At 39.7% G+C, this 16,959-nt stretch overlaps 1 long non-coding RNA gene across 1 annotated transcript in view; it reads right to left on the minus strand.

Annotated features, from left to right (window-relative positions):
• LOC138991206 (uncharacterized) overlaps nt 1-7,275 on the minus strand; it is a 68,715-nt gene extending 61,440 nt beyond the window's left edge. Inside the window, exon 1 of the long non-coding RNA XR_011467165.1 lies at nt 7,019-7,275. This is a non-coding gene — a long non-coding RNA (uncharacterized lncRNA). The remainder of the gene's footprint in view (nt 1-7,018) is intronic.
• Nucleotides 7,276-16,959: the final 9,684 nt, after the last annotated feature.

Genomic DNA, 16,959 nt, shown 5'->3' on the forward strand with positions numbered 1-16,959 from the left:
CGACTCTTAGCTACCCCATGGACCGCAGCCTACCAGGCTAGAATATAATAAATGTTCAACAAACACTGAAGGGAAGATGGAAGGAGTGAACTGTAATTTAGGGTTAGTTTAACTCAACACTTGCGTATTACATAATGGAAAACAAAGGCTCTTGTCTGGCCTTGTGTCAGATAGGATAATCTGCAAAACACATTTAAAAGGCATGCAAAATGTCATCAACATTATCTCCAATGCACAGAGTAGCTGTGATGATCAGGGACTATCTTTAAGTAGAAGGTTGAAACCAGAAGGTGAAGTTTCACTGGGTTTGCTGAAGACTTCTTCACCTAAATGCTGATTTTGAACATTTAGTTCAGTTGGGAGATAATCTGGGGAAAGACAGGGCCAGGGGAAGTTAGGATGTTTGAAAGGCCACATCCTTAAAAAAATGTGGACTGGGAAAAAAAATCCCCATGAAAAGGGAATGATAAGGAGACATCTTTTTCTGTTAGGTTCTGGTTAATAAAACAAACTTTCTGACAAAGTTTAACACAGATCTGCCATCATACATGTTTTGACTGGACTGTAAAATCCCAAGCTAAGGTATTAATATGATGGCCCACCAGCATCCTGGGGTGTCTGACAGAAACATGTAAATTCCCCTTAGAGGGGCAGATTTCAACTATGATGCATAGGCCTGTTGGAGATATATACAGGCTGAACATGAACACACTAATCAGAGTTTATATAACACACAAAGAAACAAATATCCAGGAGGCAGACTTGTGGGATAAATAACATATAATGAGTATGCTTAAAATGTTTAAAGAAAAATGAGCCCCACTTTGGTTAAACAGGATTCAGCAAATTTGTGGCAAAAATCTGAACTATATTATATCCAAGGCTAGCTACATAATTTGCATGGTCCAGTGCAAAATGAAAATGCAGGGCTCCCTGTTCAGAAAAGCAGTAAAAAAGTGTCATTAAAAGCACTAAAGTAAAAAGGGTTTTCTTTAAAAACATTTTGTTACTTGTAAAACATAATGGGGATAATGATGTCTGAGTAACAACTTAAACTAACAAACTGATAATATATTGGTGTCAGAATTTTAAGTAAATAACAATACTTTATTCATGTGATATCTTGATTAATCATAAAAGTTTTCTGACTTGATTTTCTGCACATGTATTAGGTCAGAAAAATTTATACTTTTAGAAATTTCATTTTCTGTCAATGAAAGATTGCAAATAATTCTTGAATATTCAATTTTAAGAAGAATTTTTCTATTAAAGCAAGTGTTACAGGGGCTGTTAATAGTATGTTATAGACTGGCAACACTGGAATAAATAATTTAGAGCTGATGATTCTTAAAGAACAATTCTTTAGAAAAGATTTAACTTTTTCTACACATAAGAAGTGAATTTAATTTAACTTAATAGTCAATGTGAATGTATACAATGGCATTTTTATTGTTTTCTCTAACATTTCCTATGACTTGTAGAGGTCATATAAAAAACCAAATGTGACTTCAAGATTTATAAACAATTAAGTAAGTTTGTTTATACATTATAGTATAATATATTCAATTACAAGGGAAAGTGATTTTAAAATTGTCTTCCTTGTTAATAGTTATCTGAAGCTTCATGTGAGAAAAGGTTCTTTTTTGTTGATTGTAAAAATCTTAACATTTAATTCCTATATCTAAGTCTCTGGGGATGTTATTTGCAATGCTGTAGAAGTTTTCAAAACCAGAGATTCCAAATCCTTTAAAGAATTATAATAATTCAGGAGTATAGTTATCCTGTAATATGAAGTCAAGTGGGCTTTAGGAAGCATCACTATGAACAAAGCAAATGGAGGTGATGGAATTCCAGTTGAGGTATTTCAAATCCTAAAAGATGATGCTGTGAAAGTGCTGCACTCAATATGCCAGCAAATTTGGAAAACTCAGCAGTGGCCACAGAACTGGAAAAGGTCAGTTTTCATTCCAATTCCAAAGAAAGGCAATGCCAAAGAGTGTTCAAACTGCCACATAATTGCACTCATCTCACACGCTAGTAAAGTAATGCTCAAAATTCTTCAAGCCAGGCTTCAACAGTACACGAACCATTAACTTCTATATGTTCAAGCTGAATTTAGAAAAGGTGGAGGAACCAGAGATCAAATTGCCAACATCCACTGGATCATTGAAAAAGCAAGAGAGTTCCAGTAAAACATCTATTTCTGCTTTATTGACTATGCCAAAGCCTTTGACTGTGTGGATCACAATAAACTCTGGAAAACTCTTAAAGAGATGGGAACACCAGACCACCTGACCTGCCTCTTGAGAAATCTGTATGCAGGTCAGGAAGCAACAGTTAGAACTGGACATGGAACAACAGACTGGTTCCAAATAGGGAAAGGAGTATGTCAAGGCTGTATATTGTTACCCTGTTTATTTAACTTATATGCAGAGTACATCATGAGAAATGCCAGGCTGGATGAAGCACAAGCTGGAATCAAGATTGCCGGGAGAAATATCAATCACCTCAGATATGCAGATGACACCACCCTTATGGCAGAAAGTGAAGAAGAACTAAAGAGCCTCTTGATGAAAGTGAAAGAGGAGAGTGAAAAAGTTGGTTTAAAACTCAACATTCAGAAAACCATGATCATGGCATCTGGTCCCATCACTTCATGGCAAATAGATAGAAACAGTGACAGACTTTATATTTTGGGGCTCCAAAATCACTGCAGATGGTGACTGCAGCCATGAAATTAAAATACGCTTACTGCTTGGAAGAAAACCTAGATAGCATATTACAAAGCAGAGACATTACTTTGCCAGCAAAGTCCATCTAGTCAAAGCTATTGTTTTCCCAGTAGTCATGTATCGATGTGAGAGTTGGACTATAAAGAAAGCTGAGCACCAAAGAATTGATGTTTTTGAACTGTGGTGTTGGAGAAGGCTTTTGAGAGTCCCTTGGGCTGCAAGGAGATCCAAACCAGTACATCCTAAAGGAGATCAGTCCTGAATATTCATTGGAAGGACTGATGCTGAAACTCCAATACTTTGGCCACCTGATGCAAAGAACTGACTCATTTGAAAAAACCTTGATGCTGGGAAAGATTGAAGGTGGGAAGAAAAGGGGACAACAGAGGATGAGATGGTTGGATGGCATCCCCGACTCAATGGACACGAGTTTGAGTAAACTCTGGGAGTTGGCGACGGACAGGGAGACCTGGCGTGCTGCAGTCCATGGGTTGCAAAGAGACACAACTGAGAGACTGGACCAACTGAACTGAAAGTTTACTGCAATGTCTGTGTGCACAGTCTCATTCTGTAATAATTTTCTGGCAAAGTTTACTGCCTACGAGTAGGTATTTCATGTTCTATCACTCGGACTGGAGAGTTAGTTTTGGTACAGATGCTGTAAGGACGGGGTCTGGAGGTGAACGGGCAAGTTGACCTCTTACCTCTCGGCTTGGTCCTGCCAATACGCCCAGCTCTCACTCTCCGCCTTAGCCTTGGCCATGCCCACTGCTGCTAACACTGACTCTTTTGCTCATTGCTGCTGTACCCAGGGACCCGAGTCTGCACATGTGTGTGCTTAAACCTGGCATATTTGCTTTGCTCAAGTTCATTCTCCTATCCAACTTTCTCTTACAAAGCACAACTTCAAAGATTTTATTAAACATTTCTAGTCAGTGATGGGAGAGCAATAGACCAAGTGCTTGGCCCTTCTGAGAGCAGGGCCCTAGGCAGCTGCACTGACTGTCCTCCCATAAAACTTGCCATGATTGTGTAGCTTCATCTGATTCTCCCAACCACCTTTTAAAAATAGCTAGAGCAAATCTGTTCTCCAGTGAATATTGGAAAACCGAAATCGAGAATGCAATTTATTGGCCTATGTTCAAAGTAGTAACAGAAACAAGTGTAGAACTTGGACCATGAGACTTGAAGCTTGAGGTTGTTTTAGAGTATTTAGGCTATATTTCCATAGTCATGCCAAGGGAGAGGGGCTTGGGGCAGAGATGGATTGGGAGTTTGGGACTAGCAGATGCAATCTATTATATACAGAATGGATAAGCAGCAAGGTCCTACTTCATAGCACAAGGAACTATGTTCAACATCCTGTAATAAACCATAATGGGAAAGAATATGAAAAAGAATATATATATACACATATATATGTATAATTTTGATGTACAGTAGAAATTTATATAATATTGTATATCAACTATAATAATTTTTTTAAGTACATAAAATTCCTTAGCTAAAAATTATGTTTACCAAAGTTACCCTTGGTTTAATACTAATTCTTTGAGAACTGAAAAAGCTTAGACATACCAGGGATTCAGCTTAATCTTATGAGTAATCCTGAAAATCCCCACTTTGTTTACTATGCATTTGATGAAACTCAAAGGATAATTTATTGTTCTCTCTGATGAGCTTGCTTTACACAGAAAGTCAATAGTATTAATATTAGGAAAAACTTTCCAGAATGAATATGTATATCTGTATAGTTGTGGGCGTGTGCATACTACTCTGTGAATAGGTAATCACTCACTCAGATTAGATAACACTTTCTGATATTTCTATATGTTTCATATAGTCTTTATGTGCACAGGGAATGATCCAGTATGTTGACTGGTAAATATTTACAACCTATTTCTAGGGCTGATCCACAACCAGTTTCTAAAGAGATCCATCCTTCAATCCTTCTATTGGATCTCTCCCCATTCTTTTTGGGGCTTTTCTGGTGGCTCAGTGGTGAAGAATCTGCCTGCCAATGCAGGAGATGTGGGTTTGATCCCTGGGTCAGGAAGATCCCCTGGAGAAGGAAATGGCAACCCATTCTAGTATTCTTGCTTGAAAAATCCCATGGACAGAGGAGCCTGGTGGGCTACAGTCAGTCATGACTTAGTGACTAAGCAACAACCTCAGTCTTTGCTATTTCCATCACTGCCTGACACTCACTAAATCTGGAGGTGACACCAAGAGAAAGTTTACAGGATAAATTTTGGATTTTATTCCTCATGATGATTTGAAAGAAAGGTACATTAGAAATGGCCTTTGAAAAGCTGAATGATTGAAATGATACTGTAATAGCACTGTTGGAGGCTTCGGACATAGCTAAGTAAAGCCAGTTGGATGAAGGGTAAACTAAACTCATTCTTTCCAATGTCTCGTCTATCAGGAAAGAAAACATAAGGGCTATGTCTTCACTTTTAATATGATATGATAAACACAGGAAAGGGAACAGCATTCATTGTGTTTAATATTCCATGAAGGTATTTGAGCAAAGCAATATTTTATTGTCTGAGAATATAACAAATGTCTATGTCATTTCCTAGTAATGAAACATGTCAAGAAGTGATCATGGCTTGGGAAAGTGGAGTTTAAAGAGCATGCTTTTGCTAATAAATCATAGAATGTAACATAATACGGTGTGACTATGTTAAACAAATAATTATATCTACAAATGGAATCTGAGCCAAGAGGGAAACATACACTATTTTGCTTTGCTTTGAGCTCCACCTCACACTCACACACGCATACATGCTCACATGCACTTGCACACACATCTCACTCATGCACACCGTATCATGCTTAAAGATCAGGGATGTATTACTTGATGCCCAGAGAACAAAGAGTAGCAGAAACACAGTTGATTTGGATTACCTATGTCCCATTCTCATTCTTTGAGTTGCCATGTATGTGCCATATTTTAGTGATGGAATGCAGAGAGCATGTGTGTCCTGAGCCTGTTTACTCAAACCTTATGATGGAGAAGGAGTTGCTAAATTTGACTGTGCAATTGAAATGAATATCAAAAGCCCCATCTCCCTTTTATCCTCCTAAAGCTGTAATACCAACTTTCTACTTAGAATCTTCAGGCTTGGTATTTCCATGCTTATTCCAAATTTTGTTACTTCCCTGCTGTTTCTCCTTTTCCTTCATATTTGAAAGGAGGTAAGCCACATAGTTGTTGTTGTTTTTTTTTAAACACAGTAAGTACCCAACAAGTGTGCATCATGTAAATACATGGGAATATTTTTCTGAAAACTAGATGAATTATTTCTTCCTACTCTATCTACTTTTTGAAAAGAAACTGAAGCAGATACCCAAAGAGGTTTCTGAATAGATTCAGTTATTCTTGATTTTTTCCTGAACTTCTGAGGCACCAGATTATTCATTCTGATGTCTTTGTGCCCTCAGAGATGGAGTCTGCCTGCTCTAAAGTATGAGAAGTCTGTGCTCTGTGTGTGTGTGTGTGTGTGTGTGTGTGTGTGTGTACGGGCTGGAGGGGTTGGGAGGGAGAAACCATTCTCAGTAGGTCTGACAGCATTTGCTAAATGTTATTACTGTTGGCAACGTCTTATCTTAGATGAGGTGGTAAATTAGTAAACTGCCATGGAGAGGTATGATTTTGTAAAATTAGATGGGGTATAAAGAAACACAATTAATTCCAGACCCTCAGGCAAGAGAGATGAAGTAACTGGAGTCTTTGTTCTCTCAGATTATCAGATATACCATCTTTTCTTCAGAGTAATAGCAGGCACTCTCTGGCTGTCAGTGGAAATGCCAGGTATGCACTTGCAATGTGGACGAGGCCACCCTAGGATTACATTTTGTTGTCTTTAGAGAGAAAAAGAGTGAATCACCTTCCAGGGGTCTGTTTTCTCCCATTAACCCTAAACCCCAGCAGCACAATTTATTACATCTTAAAATGACCAGAGATTGGTTACTAGCTCCAAATTAGCCAACAAGATCTGCAATGAAACACCCAGAAAACCCCATCAAGATGAAAATACACTTTCGGCTCATGAAGTGTCTTGAATTTTAAAGAAAGGTGCTGGAAAGAGTTTAGAGAGATGGAGATTGAGAAAAGCCCTTTTTCTATTTGCACAAAGCCTCAGGCTGAGAAGGAGAGATGGGAAAAAGCAAAGATGGAAAAACAGGGGAAAGAGGTTTACAAACAAATCCCACATTCCATGGGCCAACATTATGTGAGGCCATCAAGGGAGCTGGTCTATGGACCATGCAAGATGTACCTTCATTTTGCTGTTAGATCTCAACTGTCTTTGCATCTTCTGAGAGGTACGTTCCAAGTTCTTTCAACAATCAGTCTTGGGACTTCTCTAGTGATCCAGAGGCTAAGGCTCCATGTTCCTAAAGAAGGGGCCTGGGTTCAATCCCTGGTCAGGGAACAAGATCTCACAAACTGCAACTTAGAGTCTGCTTGCTGAAACTAAAGATCCTGCATGCCACAGCAAAGACCTGGCACAGCCAAATAAATAAATAAATGTAAAAAATAATCAGTCTCTGAAGTGCTGTGCAGCTAGGCAGTACCACCTCAAGTAAACACTGCAGACCACACGGATTTTCACTCTTCACCAAAACAAATTATGATAAAAATCTAATTGAATTAAGAGTTAAAAGGGGGGGTGGGGTTTAGAGGTTAAACACAGTTCAACCTCTCATACGGTGCTATGAAAAGTAATTTGGTAGAAAATGTCCTCAGAGGCACTTGTTAAGAAAAAATTTTAAAAATGTGAGGAAAGAGACTTACATAATCATCACTGAAAAAAGACTTTGTCTTTAGGCAGAACTTTCATGTTGAGAGGAAAGATTTACAGCTCTCCTAGTCTAATTCATAATGTACGTAGGAGTCACCGATATGATACCTCAACAAATGGCCTTCACGCACATCAGCCAACAATTTACTCATTTAAGAAATATTTATGGAGTACTTACAGTATGCCAGATAATGTTCTGAGCACTGGGCATGTGGCTGTAGGCTCCTCTCACAGGGGGAACATGAAGTAAGTAAACAAACAGTAGTTAGAGCTATGTTAGTGTGAGTGATGAGGAAAAACATTTTTGAGGAGGAGACCCTGACTGAATTTTAAGAACAAGCCAGTCACTTGAAGACCTGGGTGCTCCACGTATGCTCAGTCGCATCCCACTCTTTGTGACCCCATGGACTGGAGCCCACTAGACTCCTCTGTCCATGGAATTTTCCAGGCAAGAATACTGGAGTGGATTGCCATTTCCTCCTCCAGAAGATTTTCCTGACCCAGGGATGGAACCCACGTCTCCTGCATTGGCTGGTAAATTCTTTACCGATGAGCCATCTGGGAAGTCCCCACGAAGACCTGAGAAAAATGACATTCTGGACAGAGGACTAGCCAACTTGGAGGTGCTGAGGAAGAAACAAGTTTGGTGTGTTTAAATCATGCAGAGAGTGGGCAACAGAGAGAGTGGACAAGGTCATATCTGGTTCCATAAGCTATATAGTTAGAATTATGAATTTAATTTTAACTGTAATGCGGAGGCCTTGGAGGATGATAATCGGAGGGATTATGTGATTTTACATTGTACATATATCAACTTTACTATGCTGAGAATAAGAGATTACAGGGGCAAGAGACGACTACAGGGAGACAAGCTAAGAATATTCAAGTGGTTCATGTTATAAATATCTGGGTCCTCCCATGAATTTGAGCAAGCTCCAGGAAATAGCAAAGGACAGGGAAGCCAGGCGTGCTGCAGTCCATGGGGTCCCAGAGTCAGACACGATTTAGCAACTGAACAAAGATTACAGAAACAGTAATGGGAAACACTTAGAGCATGCTTATAGTATGCCAAGCAAAGTCCCAAACATTTCAAAGATTCACTGAATTCTCATAGCAATCCTATTATGGTTCCACTTTACAGGTGAGAGCACTCAGGCACAGGAATTTTGAATGGCTGGCCTGTAGCAATTAAGTGGCAGAGCTGGAATTCAAACTGTCTGGCTTCAGAATCTCTGTTCTCAAGTAGCCCTCAGTTATGGTAGAAGCAGTAGAAATGGAGGAACGTGAATTAATGTATTAGTTTCCAATTGCGGCTTAACAAATTGCCACAGCTTTCATGGCTTATACATCATGAGTTTATTACCTTACAGTTCTGTAGTTCAGAAGTCTGAAACCAGTTTTACTGGGCGAAAATCAAGGCATTGGCAGGCCTGTGTTTCTCCTGGAGGCTCTAGGGGAGAATTCATTTTCTCGCATATTCCAGTGTCTAGAGGCTGACCTCACACCTTGGCTCATGGCTCTGTCTCAAACAGCCTTTTCTTCCTTTTCTTCCATTGTCACCTTCATCACATTTTCCCTCTCTCGGATCTAACTCTGATCCTTCTGCCTCCCTCTTAGGAGGACCCTTGCGATTACATTGAGTCTACCAGATAATCCAGGATAATCTCCCCATCTCAAGCTGCTGCTGCTGCTAAGTCGCTTCAGTCGCGTCTGACTCTGTGTGACCCCAGAGATGGCAGCCCAACAGGCTCCCCTGTCCCTGGGATTCTCCAGGCAAGAACACTGGAGTGGGTTGCCATTTCCTTCTCCAATGCATGAAAGTGAAAAGTGAAAGTGAAGTCGCTCAGTCGTGTCCAACTCCTAGCGACCCCATGGACTGCAGCCCACCAGGCTCCTCTGTCCATGGGATTCTCCAGGCAAGAGTACTGGAGTGGGGTGCCATTGCCTTCTCCACCCCCTCTCAAGAGCCTTACCTTGACCACAACTTAAAGGTTCCTTCTCCATGAAGTGTAATACATCCATAGGTTCTGGAGGTTAGAATGTGGAATTCTTTGGGGGGAGGGGTGGCACTTTATTCAGCCAACCATCGACAGGTTCAGCATCTACTTTAAAAGTACTTCCAACAAGGCTTTGCTGACCAGTTGGATGGGGGGAATGAGAGAAGGATTTATAAATCAAGGATCTCTCCTAAGTGTTTTTGATTTGGGTAACTGGCCGAATGATGCTACCATCTGTCAGGATGAACAAATATTATGGAAGAAGTCATTTTGTGGGGGTAAATTGAAGAGTTCAGTAATGCACCGTGGTGACTTGAATGAGAGGGAAGTCCAGTAGGGACAGGATAGATGTATATGTATGACTATTCATTTTTCTATACATTATAAGCTAACACAGTCCATGGGGGTGCAAAGAGTCTGACCTGACTTAGCAACTGCACAAGAAGACAATGCAACATTGTAAAGCAACTATACTCCAATAAAAATGAACTAATTTAAAAAAGGGAATTGACATTTTTTTTTATATAACTGAAAATCACAGCATGGATGAGATAATCAGGAAGCAAGATAAGGCTACCCTGGTGATTCAGTGGCAAAGAATCCACCTGCCAATGCAGGAGATGAGGGTTCAATTCTTGGGTTGGGAAGATCTCCTGGAGAAGGAAATGGTAACCCTACTTCAGTATTCTTGCCTGGGAAATCCCATGGACAGAGGAGCCTGGCGGGCTACAGTCCATGGGGGTCACCAAAGAGTCAGACATGACTTAGTGACTAAACAAATAAGAAGAGAGATACAAAGACTGGGCCCTGAAGCACTTATCCCTAACAAATACTTATGTGTTAAGGAGAGGAGCACAGTTCAGCAGAAGAGACTAAAGAAATGGTGTTGAGGGTGAGAAAGAAACTAGGAAAGTGCAGGGATAGATAATCTAAGAGAAAATTGTGATGGAGAATGTGTTCACCCAAATCAATTCTCTGCTTCTTCCACAGAATTATATTAGTAGCTGCTTTTTGAAAAATTGCATTTGCAAGCACTTGTCGCACCAAGGTCTGGCCATGTACTAAATGCTCAGAGTGAATTGTGAGCAGAATGGCACGTGCCATTTCCAGGCTGTATCCTTATCACATCGCACATCCACTCTCCCATGCTCTTTCCCCAACTTCCATCATGTTGATAAAAATACTGCACTAAGGAATGGTGGAGACACAAGATGGAAAGATGGAGACCAACTCAGACTTGGACTATTGTCTGAGAGAGAAAGTATTTCTTTTTTAAAAGACACTATTTTTAAGGTTCTTTGATCTTTAAGACACTCACTGCATTGTTTGCCCAGCTGCATCTTAGTTAATTCAGACATTGGCACTAAAAGTGGGGTTCTTCCCAACTAAACCAATATACATGGCTTAGAGGGTAGGCAGAAAGTGGCCTGGACATGCCAAAAAGCTTATGACCTTTATAATCCTGTGGCAAAAAGGTGGGTAGAGCTGTTTATTGTAATACATTGTACAGCCTGTGCCCACTGAGCCTGGAAGTTAAAAGAAGCAAGAAAAAGCCAGGAGTTTTGTGTATGTTTCTAGTTCTTTGTTGCTGTAGCAAGGCATTAAAAAAAAAAAAAAAAGATACTCTCTCAGAAAAAAAGTAACTAATTTGCAAACATGAAAGAAAGAGACTAGATGGTATCTAGAAACTTGAGGTCTCTCATGTTAGGAAAAGATGTAAAAAATAACTCAACTAGAAGAAAAGAAATGGTTGTTAATATAACCTTAAAAAAAATTAAGGGAGGCAAAGGATGGATGAAGAACAGAGCAAGGGTGTGGCTTTTCCAACTAGGCTTGTGGTTCAGAAGACCTCAAAGTAGCAATCATACAACTGAGCAACAGGCGTGTGTCACAAGTGGAAACAATGAAGAACAGCAGGAATTAGAAATATGTCCAGAAAAGAACTGTAGGTAGTTTGCTGACACATGAAAACAACTGGCAGCAAAAATATCTAAAGTCTATTATTATTTTTTAAGGGAATTGTATTGTCAAAGAAAAGACTATGTTTTAACCAATTCACAGGGCATCAAAACTGTACCAGCAGGAAGCAGGGTATAAATGTTGTACTGTTGCCAAGAGGAAAAGAGTTGGCATTATCTATTTTGGATGTAGCCTTAACAGATAATGGACTAATAAGAACTTACCAGAGTTTTGAAAATGGACACCAAGATCAATGGAACAGAATACAGTCCAGAAATAAACTCATATATATGTTCCAAGGTGGTGCTAGTGGTAAAGGACCTGCCTGCAAATGCAGGAGACATAAGAGACTCAGGTTTGATCCATGGGTCAGGAAAATCCCCTGGAGGAGGGCAACACAACTGACTCCATTATTCTTGCCTAGAGAATCCCATCGACAGAGGAACTGGGTGGGCTTTAGTCCATAGCGTCACAAAGACTCAGACACAACAGAAGCAATGTAGCATAGAACAGCATAGCATAGCATATGTGATCAATTAATTTATAAAAAAGGGGCCAAGAATATACTTTGAGAAAGAAAAGACTTCAACAGAAGGTGTTGGGAAAACTGGATAGCCACATAAAAAAGAATGAAACCAAACAACTACTTTACATCATATACAAAAATTAACTTAAAATGGATTACAGTCTTAAATGTAAGACCCCAAGCCATAAAACTCCTGGAAGAAAATGTAAGCAGTAAGCTCTTGACATTGGTCTTGGCAATTATTTTTTGGATTTGACACCAAAAGCAAAGATATAGCAAAGAAGAAATAAACAAGTTGGACTACATCAAACTAAAAAGTTTCTGTATAGCCAAAGACATCATCAAAAAAATCAAATGGCTGGATGGGAGAAAATATTTGAAAATCATATATCTGATAGAGGTTAATACTTAAAACTTATAAAGAACTTATATAAGTCAATGGGCAAAACAGTCAAACAATTCAAGTAAAAACGGGGCAGAGAGTCTCTTTTTTTTTTAGCTTCAGTTATTTTGGTTTTAAAATTAATCAATTTTGTTTAAATTGGAGGACAATTGCTTTACAGTTGTGTTGGTTTCTGCCATACAGCAATGTGATAAGGTCATAACTATATACACATCCTCTCTCTCTTGAGCCTCCCTCTCTTCCCCCATCCCACCTCTCTAGGTCATCGCAGAGCTCCAGGCTGGGTTCCTAGCCATCTATTTCACACGTGGTAGTGTATATACATCAGCGCCACTTTCTCAGTTCACCCCACCCTCTCCTTCCCCTGCTGTGTCCACAAGTCCATTCTCTACGTCTGTGTCTCTGCTCCTGCCCTGCAAATAGGGTCATCAAAACCATGTTTCTACAGTTCATATGTATGCATCATAGAGGATATTTGTTTTTCTTTTTCTGACTTACTTCACTCTGTATAATAAACTCTAGGTTCATCCACCTCAGTTCAACTGACTCACATGTATTCCTTTCCATGGCTAAGTAATATTCCATTGTATATATATACCACAGTCTCTTTATCCATTCATCTGTCGGTGTACATCTAAGTTGCTTCCTTGTCCTGGACTATAAAGAAAGCTGATAGCTGAAGAATTGATGCTTTTGAACTGTGGTGTTGGAGAAGACTCTTGAGAGTCCCTTGGACTGCAAGGAGATCCAAACAGTCCATCCTAAAGGAAATCAGTCCTGAATATTCATTGAAAGGACTGATGCTGAAGCTGAAACTCCAATACTTTGGCCATGTGATGCAAAGAGTTGACTCATTTGAAAAGACCCTGATGGCTGGGAAAGATTGAGGACAGGAGGAGAAGGGGACGACATAGGATGAGATGGTTGGATGGCATCACCAACTCAATGGACATGGGTTTGGGTGAACTCCAGGAGTTAGTGATGGACAGGGAGGCCTGGCGTGCTGTGGTTCATGGGATCACAAAGAGTAGGACACGACTGAGCGACTGAACTGACTGACTGACTGTCCTGGCTATTGTAAATAGTGCTGCAATGAATATTGGGATCCATGTGTGATTTTTAATTATGCTTTTCTCAGGGTATATACCTATATATGACCCAGGGATTGCTGGGTCATATGGTAGTATTATTCTTAGATTTTTTAAGGAACCTCCATACTATTCTCCATAGTGGCTGCATCAATTTACATTTTCCCCAACAGTGCAAGAGGATTTCCTTTTCTCCACATGGGCAGAGAATCTGAATAGATACCAATAAGACATATGGAAGGTCATTCTTGGGCTTCCCTGATGGCTCAGACTGTAAAGAATCCTCCTGCAATGTGGGAGACTGGGGTTTGATCCCTGGGATGGGAAAATCCCCTAGAGGAGGGCATGGCAACCCACTCCAGTATTCTTGCCTGGAGAATCCCCATGGACAGAGTACATATGGATGGGCAACAGAAACATAAAAAAAGTGCTCAACATCATGCCACATTTGTTAGAATGGCTGTTATAAAAAAGATAAGCGATAAGTGTTGGTGAGGTTGAGGAGAAAAGGGAACTCTTGGCTGCTGTTGTTGGGAATATAAATTGGTACAGCTTCTATGGAATACAGTATGGAACTTCTTTTAAAAAATTGAATAGAATTACCTTATGATCCAACAATACCACTTCTGGGTATATATCCAAAGAAAGTGAAAACAAGATATTAAAGTGATATCTATGTTCATAGTAGCATTGTTCATAGTGACTAAGATATGGAAACAGGCTGCATGAGTGTGTGCTCAGTCACTTTAGTCATGTTTGACTCTTTGTGATCCCATGGACTATAGCCTGCCAGGCTCCTCTATCCTGGGAATTCTGCAAGCATGAACACTGGAGTGGGTTGCCAATGGAAACAGGATAAATGTTCATAAATTATGAATGGATAGAGATGATGTGGCATGTATATACAATGGACTATCATTTAGCCATAAGAAGGAAATCATGCCGTTTGTGACAACATGGATAAAACTTGAGGGCGTTATACTAAGTGAGGCTAATTAGACAGAGAAAGACAAATACTGTGTGGTATCACTTATATGTGGAGTCTAAAAAAATGTCAGACTCATAGAAACAGGAGAATAGAATGGAGGTTGTCAGGGGCTGGGGGATGGAGGGAATAGGGAGAGGCTGGAAAAAGGATACAATTTTTAGGCTATAAAATGAATAAGGTCCAAAGACCTAAAGGTAAAGCATGGTGACTAAGCTGATAACACTGTATTGCATAATTGAAATTAGCTAAGAGAGTGGAATTTAAATGTTCTGTCTCACACACTGGATAAATATTGAGTTGATGAACACATTAAATGGGGAGAATCCTTTCACAATGTATACGTGTTATAGGTCACAATATATACTTTAAGTATCTTACAGTTTTGCTTGTCCATTATATTGCAATAAATCTGAAATCAACAAGAAAAGAACTCAGCAGAGTTCAATGTCAGGGAGAATGAAGGGAAAGTTCCTTTCAGAGAGCTGAACTAGTGGGATCTAAGAGACTACCACTGTTACCAGAGCAGGACGACTTCAAAATTCTGCCCATCAGATTTCAATCCTCTCTATAGACCCAGTGACTGGTACGTATTTCCCCTTCCTCTCTTTTAATTATTTTTCAAAGTTTTTATTTTGAAATAATTTTAGACTTAACCAAAAAGTTGCAAGAATGTAGGGTTTTTTTTATGCCCCTCACCCAGCTTCTCACCAAATTAGCATTTGCATAGTCATAGTTTTCCAGGTGGCAGCCTGGTAAAGGATCTTCCTGCCAATGAAGGAGACGCAAGAGATGTGAGTTTGATCGCTGGCTTGGGAAGACACCATAGAGTAGGAAATGGCAACCTGCTCCAGTATTCTTGCCTGGAAAATTTGGTGGACAGAGGAGCCTGGTGGTTACAGTCCACGGGGTCACAAAGAGTTGGACATGACTGAGCACACATGCAGAGCAATGACAGAAACTTAGAAGTTAACACTGGTGCAATCTATTATGTAAGCTAGTGACTTCATAGGGTTTCACCAGTTTTTCCATTTATGTCTTTTTTGTTTGTTTTTTCAAGATTCAATCTGGAATCCTGCATCACATTTAATTGCATGTCTTTATTCTCCTCATAAGATGTGACAATTCCTCAGTCTTCTCTTATCTTTCATGATCTTGATCCTTCTGAAAAGTCCTGTTCAGTAATTCTGTAGAATTTTCTTCTGTTTGGATTTTTTTTTAATGTTTCTTATGATTAGATTTAGGTTATACATTTTTGACCAGAATGCCACAGAATTGGCACAGAAGTCTTTTTCTGCACATTATAATCGAGGGGAGTATGAAATAAATCTTATTACTGGTGACAATAACCTTGATTACATGGTCAATGTGGTATCTGATGGGTTTCTCCACTGTACCCCTCCCATGTTTTCCTTTGTAAATAAATATCTGGAAGAAACACTTCAAGACTGTGCAAATGTCCAAACACTTTTCAAACTTTCACCTACTAATTTTAGTATCAATTAATGGATCTAATATTTATTTTCATACCTTCTGTATTTATTAATTGGAATTCTTCCATACAGAAGTCTGGGTCAGTCTCTTATGGGGTCACTGTTCCTTTCTCCTGGGTCCTGGTACACACAGGGGTATAGCTTCTCCCGGCAATCATCAACTTTTGGAGGAAAGTGTCCAATAAGATGTTGAAAAGCTTCACCCTTGAAATGGTAGCGCTGGGGCATGCAGATTCCTGAGACAATTATGCAGGCCCTTTTTCATCACAAATGCCACCTACGTTGACACTGCTTGCTTAGGCCATGTTGAAATAGGATCCAAAAAAAAGCATCCACAAGAAAAAGAAGTGCAAAAGGACAAAATGCAAATGGCAAAATGGCTGTCTGAGGAGGCCTTACAAATACCTGAGAAAAGAAGAGAAGCTAAAGGCAAAGGAGAAAAGGAAAGATATATTCATCTGAATGCAGAGTTCCAAAGAATAGCGAGGATAGAGAAGAAAGCCTTCCTAAGTGATCAGTGCAAAGAAATAGAGGAAAACAATACAATGGGAAAGACTAGAGATCTCTTCAAGAAAATTAGAGATAGCAAGGGAACATTTCATACAAAGATGGGCATTATAAAGGACAGAAATAGTATGGACCTAACAGAAGCAGAAGTAAGAAAAGGTGGCAAGAATACACAGAAAAACTATACAAAAAAGATCTTCATGACCCAGATAACCATGATGGTGTGATCATTCACGTAGAGTCAGACATCCTGGAGTGCAAAGTCAAGTGGGCCTTAGGAAGCATCACTCTGAACAAAGCTAGTGGAGGTGATGGAATTCCAGTTGAGCTATTTCAAATCCTAAAAGATGATGCTGTGAAAGCGCTGCACTCAATATGTTAGCAAATTTGGAAACCTCAGCAGTGGCCACAGGACTGGAAAAGGTCAGTTTTCATTCCAGTCCCAAAGAAGGGCAGTG

Source organism: Bos mutus, chromosome 16 (assembly GCF_027580195.1).
Source record: "Bos mutus isolate GX-2022 chromosome 16, NWIPB_WYAK_1.1, whole genome shotgun sequence".
Classification (NCBI taxonomy): domain Eukaryota; kingdom Metazoa; phylum Chordata; class Mammalia; order Artiodactyla; family Bovidae; genus Bos; species Bos mutus.